We start from the raw sequence: 12,420 nt of genomic DNA on the forward strand, positions 1-12,420 counted from the left end.
ACCCTAATACAAAAAGCCAGGAACAGACATTTCAAAACACATTCTTTAAACAAAACAAAATCATGGAAGAAAGAAAAAACTATAGAATAAAATGCAGTGCTGTAGACAGTGTCGCCTCTGACATAGAAGACAGTGAAAGGGTTCATTTGCTAAGCTACAGACTTTACCTTCACAACACCAAGTTTAGGATTATTTATCCTAGATGATACAATTGTTTAAAGATTGATTATAATTATTAGGAGTGGTCTAAAATAGCATTATTTTTAATGCAAAATAATCATTATAACGTTTTTAAGTATATACACAAATCTTTCAGTTATATAATGTGGTTGTTGTTGTTGTTTTGCATTGGCCACCAACTATTTTAGGCAATTATTTCAGCTAAAAATGTTTCATTCGCTATTTTCAAACATATACAATCTTTTTACTATCTACTCATTTATGCATTTTAGCATTATACTGTTTATGCACAATGAATTGCATATAGCCGGTAACATTCTATAAATTTCTTACAAATCCTCTCTTCCTTTAAATTATTACCAAGATATCAGCTTCATTATTGAATGAGAGTTATCGATAGGTAAGTAAATTTCAATAGAGTAGCAAAGAACTTTTAAGCCCCTTTAATATTTATTTAATAGGATTGAGAAAGGAAAACACAAACAGGCACATAAACTAAAAACCAAGCAAACGGACAAAGATACCCCAAACCAAAAACTCAGCTTTCAAAAAGGAGAACTTGTTTGTACAGAAAGGGGAGGAATTTTAGTGTAGTTTATCCAGGCTTCTGAGCATCAGCTTCCTTCTTAAGATTGTTGGTTTTCAGCCCAATGTGATTTTTATTTGATTCGAAAGAACCTGGAGAACATCCTTGTTGAAGAGCAAAGTGCATGAAACATGGATCAACTTTTTTTTTTTTCAAATAAACATTTACCCCGTCACTAATACTGCCTACTGGTTTGGTTTAGGTAAACATTTAAAATTACCAATACGATCCTATTTATCTTGAAAAATTTTTATTTCTTTCCAAGAATATGAATGAAATGCACTATGGGGGAAAAAAGCACATTCCTAAAATAAAGCTGCACCTCGTCAGCTGAGTGAGGGAAAGCTTGAGCTGACAATTGTGGATTCGCCTTACCAAACGATGCTCGCTCGCATAGATAACACTTAGTAGACAATGTTTAATTTAATTCATCGCTGGCCATACTCTAGGTCATAAAAGAACAGCTGGGTGCATGATGGAGCTGCTCTCTGTTCTTTCCAGAAACATTTATCTTATGTCATGAGGCATGGGAAATGTATTTATATTCCTTGGAGAAGCTGATTCCAATCAAAGTCAAAGGAAATTGCAATCTCTGATCTAAACACATGGTTAGAACTATGTCATATCAAGTTTGGGGGCTTAAGAAGAAGCCTAGGCGATTGGAAACATGATTAAAGATTAAAGGAATTGGGATTATTTGGTTTGGAGAGAGCACGGTTGGGAATTGACAGACCATGAGTCTTTAAACATGACATTCTTATTTTGGAGACTGCCGAGCAGCTGTTCCTAGCCCTAGTACATTCTGCCTATAAGGCGATTGTTTGAAATAGCAGCAAGAGAAATACAGAACAGATCTAATAAAAAAAAACCTTTCCAATTCTAATACAAAAATATTGAGGTTTAGAAAAAGAGGAATGTGTGTGTGGTGCGTGTGTGTGTGTGTGCTAGTGTGTGTGCATATATATTATGTATGTATATATATGTATATATTCTATTATAAGTGTTACTGGTTGAAGAAACTCACATTCATCCATGTGAATCTCATAACGCAGAGATGCACAAATATTATTGGTAAGGTATTCATGGCATCCATCCATTTGGATTGAGAGGAAATGTTTATTATCATAATAATATAAATCACAAGGTGATTTTCATATGACCTAAAGAAAAATGTGACAGCAAGAAATAATGGCCGCCAGAGTGTCTATTTTCCTTAGAAACCATCACACTTTCCCTCAAATTAAGCTGGCAATGGAATCTTGGCAATATGTGCTATGATTCTCTTATTCCATGGCCATAATAAAAAGGTATTCAACAGAATGAGAAAAAGCCTTTACAATGTTCTCCTGATGTTCCCACGTTTTTCTCTGTGACTGCGACTAGCTGAAATAGCTATGAGTCAATGGAATCTCTGTGGTTGAGATGTTCCTGTGCTCCACTAACCAGGAGAAACAAGGCTAGCTCGAAAACACAGATGAGGCAACTCAGAGACAACCTACATTCATTAATAAAAGCCTAGTGTGAAACAAAAGGAGGATTCAGATTAACCCCATTCCCCCAGCCTGCTAATGATGTTATAACAGTACGTAACTGGAAGAGTCTCCGACATTTTAGTGTGGAAACGTTCTATACTTTTGAATGTATATGTTCAAAATGTAACACAAATGAGTTTAAGCCAATTTTAATGAGCTATGTTTTATATAAGACAAAATAGGTCCGTTTATATGTACCTTTCAATGAGTTTTAACAAGCGTACACATTGACGTAGCCATTCTCATAATAAAGATACAGAATTTTTTATCTGTGTGTGTGTGTGTGTGTGTGTGTGTGTGTGTGTGTGTGTGTGCGCGCGCATGTGTTGAGTGAAGGTATGCAAAGCATAAAGTGCGCATGTGGAGGTTGGAGAACACCCTTGGGCATTCGTCCTTTGTTTTTCACCTTGCTTCACTGCACCAGGCTAGCTGGCTCCTGAACTTCCCGGCATCCCAGCATATATCGACCATCTTGCAGTAGGAGCACTGAAAAACAGACATGGGTTGCACAGCTTTTTGTAGATTCTGAGAATCCAAATTCAGTGGATTGAACTTGCATGGAAAGCATTTTACGTACCGAGCCATTTCCAAGTCCAGGAAACAGTACGCTTTTTCATCATAACTAATTCTGTTGTCTTTCTCTGAGAATAGTCTAAGGTAACAACGATCTATTGTCTGTCAAGATAATATAGATAATTTTTCCCATATATGGGGTTGGTTATACAGTGCAGAGTCTGTTGTTTTACTCTCCCTTAATGGTTTTGAGATTAGCTTATGTTGTTACTTTAACCTCTAAGTTCCCAAAATGTCCCCAAATCCTTGATGTCACTTGCTTTCGGTCTGATTTCACCCATTGTCATGCATAATGTGACTTAATTTACCTTCTTCCTGATGACCAGTTATGCTAATTGTATTTTCATGCATTTGTTGATGATTTGCACATCTTTTTCTTGTATCTAGAGAAAAATTACCTGCTTTTTCTCCGAGAGCTTGTGTTCACATATATTTATTCTCAATTTTAGTGATAGAGTCTTGAGTTCCTCACTATTAAGTATACAAATACAATGCTAGCTGTGAATTTACAAATTTTTTACCAGCGGGAGAAATCCTCCAAGATCCTCTGACACAAAAGTACTAATTGCTTAAATGAATTATGAAGGCATTATTTCTCTAAATAATTATTATACCCAATATTTTAGTGTACCACCATGGTATGCATACACACTATTCATCTATATTCATCTATATGTCTATGTATGGCATTGATACATCATGCCAACACTCTTATGCTTCCTCCTAATCCCCACAGCTGTAATTTAACTCTTCTTCACAATACATTTCAAATCCAAGAAGCTTTTAATACAATGAACCCAATTTATCACATGCTTCTTTTGTAAAAGCCTGTCCTTATTTAGAAATCTTTAATACTTTCATGTGAAGATTTTCATCTGGTTTCTTCTAGAAGTTATACAGATTTAACTTCTATAATTGTGTTCATATTGCATTTCTCAGTTAATATTTTACCAAGGGTCAGGAAAAGATCAAAGGTCACCGTTTTCTACTTTCCTAAGATTTCCAATAGAATTTGTTGAATAGATTATCTCTTGTCTCCCTTACCTGCTCCTTCCTTCCCTTTCTCTCTCCCTTCTTCCTCCTTCCCTCTCTACTTTGATCCATACATTTAATTTATGCAAGTACTATCTTGAATATGTCACTTACGGTTCTGAAATAGTTTCAAGTGTTTAAACTCCTTTTTCGTTTGATGCAAACATTTGTAGCTATGCTCTGCATGAGAAAGCACATGACGTCTGAAATGTTCATAACAACTGTGGTCCTGCTGCACTTCTGCCAGTGTTGAAATTATTGAGGATAATTTATCTATCTCTCTTTAATTTTATTAGCTTTTTCTTTGAGTATTTTGAACTTTCATTATAGGGCTCTTACATATTTTTGATGAATTTACCTCTTTATAATTTTATTATTTATATTTTCCAGTCTTTCTATTTATAACTCATCTTTTCCCGTTTTCTTTTTTTTAATTTATTTTTTGGATATTTTCTATTTACATTTCAAATGTTATTCCCTTTCCTGATTTCCCGGCCATAAGCCCTCTATCCCATCCCTCTCCCCTTCTTCAATAAGGTTGTTTCCCCTCCCCAACCACCCCCCTCTTTCTACTCCTCCTGACATTCCCCTGCCCTGGGATGGGGAGGGGCCCAGCCTTGGCAGGACCAAGGGCTTCTCCTCCCTTTGGTGCTCAACAAGGCCATCCTCTGCTACATATGCAGCTGGAGCTGTGGGTCAGTCCATGTATAGTCTTTGGGTAGTGGTTTAGTCCCTGGGAGCTCTGGTTGGTTGGCATTGTTGTTCTTATGGGGTTGCAAGCCTCTTCAGCTCCGTCAATCCTTTCTCTAATTCCTCCAACAGGGACCCCGTTCTCAGTTCAAGGATTTGCTGCTAGCATTTGCCCTTGTACTTGACATGCTCTGGCTGAGCCTCTCAAGAGATAGCTAGATCAGGCTCCTGTCAGCATGCCTTTCTTTGCTTCATCAATATTATCTAGTTTTGGTGGCTGTATATAAATGGGCTGTATACCCAGGTGGGGCAGGCTCTTAATGCCATTCCTTTGGTCTCTGCTCCAAACTTTGTCTCCACATTCTCTCCTATGAAGATTTTTATTCCTCCTTTTAAGAAGGACTGAAGCATCCACACTTTGGTCATCCTTCTTGAGCTTCATGCAGTCTGTGGATTGTATCTTGGGTAATTCAAGCTTTTGGGCTAATATTATTTATCAGTTGGTACATACCATGTGTGTTTTTTTTATGAGTGGGTTACCTCACTCAGGATGATATTTTCTAGTTCCATCCATTTGCCTATGAATTCCATGAAGTCATTGTTTTTGATAGCTGAGTAGTACTCCACTGTGTAGATGTACCATTTTCTGTATCCATTCCTTTGTTGAAGGGCATCTGGGGTTTTTGTAGCTTCTGGCTATTATAAATAAGGCTGCCATGAACATAGTGAACATGGTGTCCTTGTTGTATGTTAGAGCATCATTAGGGTATATACCCAGGGGAGGTATAGCTGGGTCCTCAGGTAGTACAATGTCTAATTTTCTGAGGAACCTCCAAACTGATTTCCAAGTGGTTGTACCAGTTTGCAATCCCACCAACAATGGAGAAATGTTCCTCTTTCTCCACATCCTCCATTCTGACTGGTGTGAGGTGGAATCTCAGGGTTGTTTTGATTTGCATTTCACTGATGACTAAAGACGTTGAACATTTCTTTAGGTGCTTTTCAGCCATTCCACATTCCTCAGCTGAGAATTCTTTGTTTAGCTCTGTACCCCATTTTTAATAGGGTTATTTGGCTCTCTGGAGTCTAACTTCTTGAGTTCTTTGTATATTTTGGACATTAGTCCTCTATTGGATGTAGCATTGGTAAAGATCTTTTCCCAAACTGTTGGTTGCCATATTTCCTAATGGCAGTGTCCTTTGCCTTATAGAAGCTTTGCAGTTTTATGAGGTCCCATTTGTCGATTGTTGATCTTAAAGCATAAGCCATTGGTGTTTTGTTCAAGAAATTTTCCACAGTGCCTATGTGTTTGAGGCTCTTCCCTACTTTTTCTTCTATTAGTTTGAGTGTATCTGGTTTTATGTGGAGGTCCTTGATCCGCTTGGACTTAACCTTTGTACAAGGCCATAAGAATGGGTCGATTTCAATGGGGGGAGGGTGGGGAGGGGAACACCGATAAGAAAGGGGAGGGGGGAGGGGGATGTTTGCCCGGAAACTGGGAAAGGGAATAACACTCGAAATGTATATAAGAAATACTCAAGTTAATAATAATGATAATAAAAATAAGTCAGATGGAGACCAGTGTCTTCACACTCCCAGACATCGCCTTTAAAAACGGCTTGTTTTTACCAGTCAACAGGTGTCCGGGTGGCCTCAGGCACAGTCAGAACTCGTTTCTCTGCCAGGAGGGAGAGCTACGTTGAGAATAGACAAGACCTCCCTGAAGCCCTTGGCAAGTAGCCTGAAAGTGTCCCTAGCAAGAGGACTGTAAGAGCTGGCCACTGGGAGTAACCCAGGAGTTGAACAGCCTTGTGATTGATTTCAGCTATCTCCCGCCTCCCCGACACCCCCTCCTTCCTCTCCTTTCTCACCCAGATCCCAGCAGTGCATCAATTACTGTGCACACAGATCACAGTCACAGGATAGATATTACCTCCTGCACGCGCCCCTGCCAGATCCAGGCACAGATGGAGGACAGGGTGTGGGGTTAATTGATCAAACCACACGGGCCCCTGCACGCGGGTTGGCAGAAAATGGCTCGTTTCACAGATGCACAGGCTGCTTCCTGGCCAGTCTCCTGTGATTAAACGAGGTCACTGCTGTGCTTTTGAGCAAACACACCCATATTTCCACATTAGGGTCCATCTATGTCACCACCAATGTGCCCACTGTGGTATTATCCTCCCACCTCTCTGCAGAACACCCGTCCAACACAAAACGCAGCTCTGTGATCACGTGGTGTGGGTATTGTTCTGTGCAACTTGGTTCACTTTGACCATGGAGAGCCTTGGTAGAGTTAGGAGGCTTAGAAGACAAGAGTAGAGAGGAGAACATGATAAAGGGACTGGCCACAATACAAGATCCTCAAAAAAAAAAAAAAAAAAAAAAAAAAAAAAGAATGGGTCAATTTGCATTCATCTACAGGCTGACCTCCAGTTGAACCAGCACCATTTGCTGAAAATGCTATCTTTCCCCCCCTATTTTCTATACTTAAAGATTTCTTGTATAGAACATAAAAGATAAGGCAATAGCTTTTAATTGGCATTGTGATCTTTATATTTAGCTCATTTATTAACATGACTGTACTTAGCAATCAGGTTTTGCTTTTTACCCAGTTTTTACTATATCCACTGTGTTTCCATTATTGCCTTCCTATATTAAACATTTTTTAGAATAACTTATCTTTCATGCTGTAGGTCACAATTATCTGGCTATTGGCATATCTAGCCATTCCTGTCTTTCTTTCTCTCTCTCTTTCTTTCTTTCCTTCCCTCTTTCTTTCTTTCTTTCTTGGCTGCTAGACAGCATGAATATTGTAAACCTGGCAATGCATTGGTTTTGTTGTCTTATTATCTAACTATCTGTAACATTTTCAGATAAGGCTTACAGTAACCATCCACAGAGGTTCTAGGCCATTCCACTTCTATGTCCTATGTTATCTCAAGAATCACTCTTATGCTGGCTGGTTGGTTGTATCAGAGACAATTGCGATGCTACTTCATACAGTTTTAATCTGCTTACAGTAGAAACATAACTTTGAAGCAAGTTGTGGCAAAAGGCAAACATTTTCCACGCCTTCCCCAAATACCATAAACAATCTATTATGCTTCCAAGCACATTTTCAGAGTTTCTGATACTGCCCAGCATCCCCATCATAACATGAACAGCGCACTGAGACTCAAACTCAGAAATATGAAAAAAAAGTTTCACTGAAATTAGGGATTTTCTAGTTCAAATGCATAGCAAAACCCCTTTCCTGAATGTGTATAGAAGAAACATTGTGTTTATTTAACATTTTCTTCCACGTTTGGTTGCTATATTTATGGTAGTCCTCAAATATATTTTTCATAAAAGCACATCGTCAGTGAGGCATCTCCAGTGTGAGTTCAATTATCGTTTAAAAAATGAAATACACTGTGCTATTCATTGTTTCCACATGTAAATGGGGAGTTTGGCTTGGGGGTCTTGGCAAAATATTTTATTTGTTTTTAATTTGACTCATCTCCCATTCAACTTGAAAAATTTTCTATGTCATTGGCATTTCCAAAGACATTTCATCAAACTTTCAAAATTTCCCTTCATCAGCTCTCCAAGAAAGCTGGTGGAGAACCCTGAATTTTGTTAGGAGGTTCCAGTAATATCAAAGCTGTGAAAATTTAAGCCAGTGGGGGAAAGATTCATCGAGACGCGTATCCATATTAAAATGTGTTGATACTTAAAATATTAATCCCAAGGTTCCATCAATAATAGTTCTAATGCCCCGTGAGCTATTTTAAGTCATCATCAAGTTTTTATCCATAACATTTTTTATATCATTTATCTGTTTGGGAGGTGGGGTGGGTCAGAGTCTCATACTGTACCCAGGATGGCCTGTGTAATAGTTGCTACATACTAGCCCCAGGGAGTGGCACTAATAGGAGGCATAGCTTTGTTGGAGTAGGTGTGTCACTGTGGGCATGGGCTACCCTCATCCTAGCTGCCTAGAAGCCAGTATTCTGCTAGAAGCTTTCAGATGAAGACACAGAACTCCCAGTTCCTCTTGTACCATGCCTGGCTGGATTCCGCTATACTCCCACCTTGATGATACTGGACTGAACCTCTAAAGTCAGCCCTAATTAAATTTTGTCCTTATAAGAGTTGCCTTGGTCACAGTGTCTGTTCATGGCAGTAAAACTCAACTAAGTCAGCATAAAATGCATTGTGTAACCCAGGCTGCCTCAGAACCCAGACAAGTCTTCTTGCCTCCACCTCCTGAAAGCTGGGATAGCAGGTGTCAGTCATGGCACCCAGTTGTTTCTTTTATGTTATGATGATCAATTCTATGTATTTTAAACCTTTTGTGTTACAGAGGATTGATTTACTTTACTCATGATGAGGAAAACCATTTACTTTATACAGTATTTAAAATACTACATAGCACATGGCAGCATCTTGGTTAATAAATCCTAGAAGACCTGTGAGATGGCAAGCACATATCCTTGAAGAAAAGGTATCATCACTAGCATAAGTATTTTTAAAAACTATCATCAGCCTATTAGAAAGTATGATTCAGTTTCTTTCAAAGGGAATCAATTCCTAAATTAGTTTTTAAAAGCTCCTGCTTTTAGGTAAGTGCAAATAAAATAATTTGCCTGAAGACAAGCAAAGGAATGCAAAGATTAAATGCGATTTGAAACTGTTTCTGTGACAGAGGTAAAGAAACTGCACACACATCTCTAGCATGAGATGATAATAGACTCAATAAGACTATACTTAAAAATTCACAACAAACAAGTCATGAGTTTGACAAAGAACAAAGCTTCAAGACCAGTATAGATTGGAATGCTGACACTGTAGGAAATCATTACCCCTCTACCCCTGCAGAAAAATTTATAATAAGGGAGTTATGACAAGGTCAGCTAATAAACACTGGAATAATGTTTGGCTAATGATGGAAGTCGTGTTGCTAGAGGAAGTGAGATAGAAGCGGAGAGGTGACATAGAGTCATGACATTACAGGGTCCTCTCTAGCTCTGTCTTCACCTCATTGAGCATTCATGTTTGCCTGAGAGAATATTGGAGGCAGGATAAATCCTGCCATGTTTCCAATGACTGTGCCTAACTGAACTCAAAGGTCTTTAATATTCTCTTTCCTCATCATGTAGTAAGCAAAGAGAGAAGAAAGTGCCCTCCAGGAAGTGTGCTGCTAGGCATTTTGGCCTGAACTTCTGAATGCCTGCAAAAACACACAGACATGGCAAGGGCTCTAGGTGGTAGAAGGGTTTCATTTTAACAGGAATCATATGAGAGACGGGCTGTCACAAGCGTGAGCACCACCCTCATAGTTGGCATATCAATTTATTGTGCGGAAATAAATGTCTCAAGTGCTTTCCAAAGGAATGGAAATGAAAAAGCCAGTAAAGGGGGTAGGATTACATAAGATCCAGATGAGCGGGGTAAGATTCCTATGTTGCTCATGTGAATTCCTCCACTATCACCGTGCCATGGAAAAAAAACAGTGTGGACAAAGTTCACAGGCGAAATTTTAAGGCCAATTTTTGTTGAAACATGGGCACTGCTAATTCTCGGCCTAAATATTAAAATTTCTCAGGATGGTTGCACTCATGTTCTGAGGAGGAGCGACTCTGTTTACTCTCCCCAAGAACTTGTACTGCCAGAGTTCTCTGCATAATTACATTAGCTTTCAAAATATACAACATCATGAACAGTAGACTCATTTTGTTTTTTAAAAAGTTTATTCATTATCTATAAGAGGCACCTGTAACATGACCTGTGTTCTTTAAACCCCATTCGTAATTGGCCTATATAAGATTTCGTTCATGCTACATCCAAGTTACTCAGGAAAGTATAGGACAAGCCTCAAAGGAAGGTTGTTTCAGATCAAAATGTCTTACTTGCAATCCTTAAATTTTTATCCAAAATAAAAAAATTTCTACCAGGGTCCCAGGGTCTTATGGTCCATCCTAACTTCGACTGTTCCCAGAATATTGGAGCCTGATGGTGAATAGAGCAGTTCCAGATGGGTGAATACATGCCTTTTTCTTTTAAATATTGAACTTGGGTGAAAATACTGTGAGATTACGGTTGAGCACTGAAACTATGGGGAGGAACTAACATCATTGGGAGACCTCATGGACCTTTAAGTGCACCGTAATTTGTAGTCTTGATGGGGTTTTCTAGCAGAATATACTTCGTATAATATGTACAAACCATTACTTATATTAAATTAAATCTATGAAATTATAAAATTAAAAAAATTATCCAAAAATATAAGCATAGGATTTGAATATGTATACATACACACCCCTTCAAAACAAAAAAGGGGTAGAGAATTTACTAGGAGATTGACAGATCATTTTAATTGCAAAGTGGTTTTATATCGACATCGAGTGTACGGAGGTTAAGGCAAAAGATTGGAAGATACTAAGATGTTGCTGTCAAGATAAAGAATAGTGATTCTTCAGAGGACTTAGAGTCTTCATTGACTGACTTCCTTCCAGCCTTGATTCTCAGTGTTTATGTATAACTGGTTACCTATCCGTAGATGACAGACTCATTCCAGAATGGAATGAGCCTTCAGGAGGCAGGTCTGAAGGGCTTTAGCAGCATTTGGCCTTGGCCTTTCAATGTAAGGGGAGAAATAAGTGGCTCTCTCAAGTTCTGTTTTCTCTAGAAACCTCAATAAGCAAACAGAAGAGGAGAGTATATACCCTTCTTTCCATGTATTGAAATGGTGTCCAACCTATGAGATTGAAAGTTTACACTGATGGTTTTGTTGCTGGACATCATTCTCATATTTTCACCAAGGCAAAAAGAAGTTTAAATTATATAGTTTATTGACAACCTATCCTGGCCAATGTGACAACTTGGCAGATGGTGAGGTTATAGAGCAAAAGTTGACTTGTGCGCATCTCATAAAAGGATATATTGGAAGACATAGGTGGTAACATGTGAAGTAGATAGACTTCATTTTCCCCACTTAATTCTGCTATCCATGCCTGTGGCTGGGATGTTTTGATAGAGTGGAGTGTCATGCCTGTTGTCCCCAATAATAAATTTATTTATGGCTCTACAGCTCTTAACATGAAAAATAAGCCATGAAGCATCAATCATGACAAAGAAATGTTTCAACACATTCAGAATTTAAAATTTAAGATTAAGGTCCCTAAGGAAGATGACGGAAGACTTGGATCAAACAACTACTTTTCCTTCTAGCCCCAAGGAACAACACTGCCATACTGTGGGGGACAAAGGAGGGATGGAGGTAGCACTCAGTCTTATGGCTGCCTCCCTCTGAGATGGAGCTCTGTGGCAATAGCCTTGGGCTACTGGAAAAATACGATAGATGTATTATGGATATATTAGGAACCTGACCACTTTTCTTAACGGATAAGTTAGGAGCTTAACCATTTCTTTCATTTTTCTGTCAATACAAATGCATTACTGCATGATACTATGTATCACAGCTATATTAGAAAAAAATCATAAAAGAGAAAGACAAATAACAACAGAAAAATGGTCAAGAGGAACCCATGAAGGAACAGAAAGGTTTTACGGAATTGGTTCTTACATGAAAGCTGGGAATTCCCAAACCTGAAAGTCATGACAGCTTGCTGGAAACTTAGGGAAGAGCTGATGTTGCATTTCAAGTCCAAAAGCAGTCTGGGGGCAGAATGAGAGCTAAGGTTGGTGTGGTCTGAATATTCCCCCAAGGCTCATGTATTCCTAGGCTTAGTCTCCTTAGTGGCACAATTGAAGTGAAAGAACCTTTTGGACATTTGGACATGGACCTACTATAAGATCTTGAGGTCACTGAAGGCATAAGGA

The sequence above is a fragment of the Rattus norvegicus genome, chromosome 11 (assembly GCF_036323735.1).
Source record: "Rattus norvegicus strain BN/NHsdMcwi chromosome 11, GRCr8, whole genome shotgun sequence".
In the NCBI taxonomy this organism is placed as follows: Eukaryota; Metazoa; Chordata; class Mammalia; order Rodentia; family Muridae; genus Rattus; species Rattus norvegicus.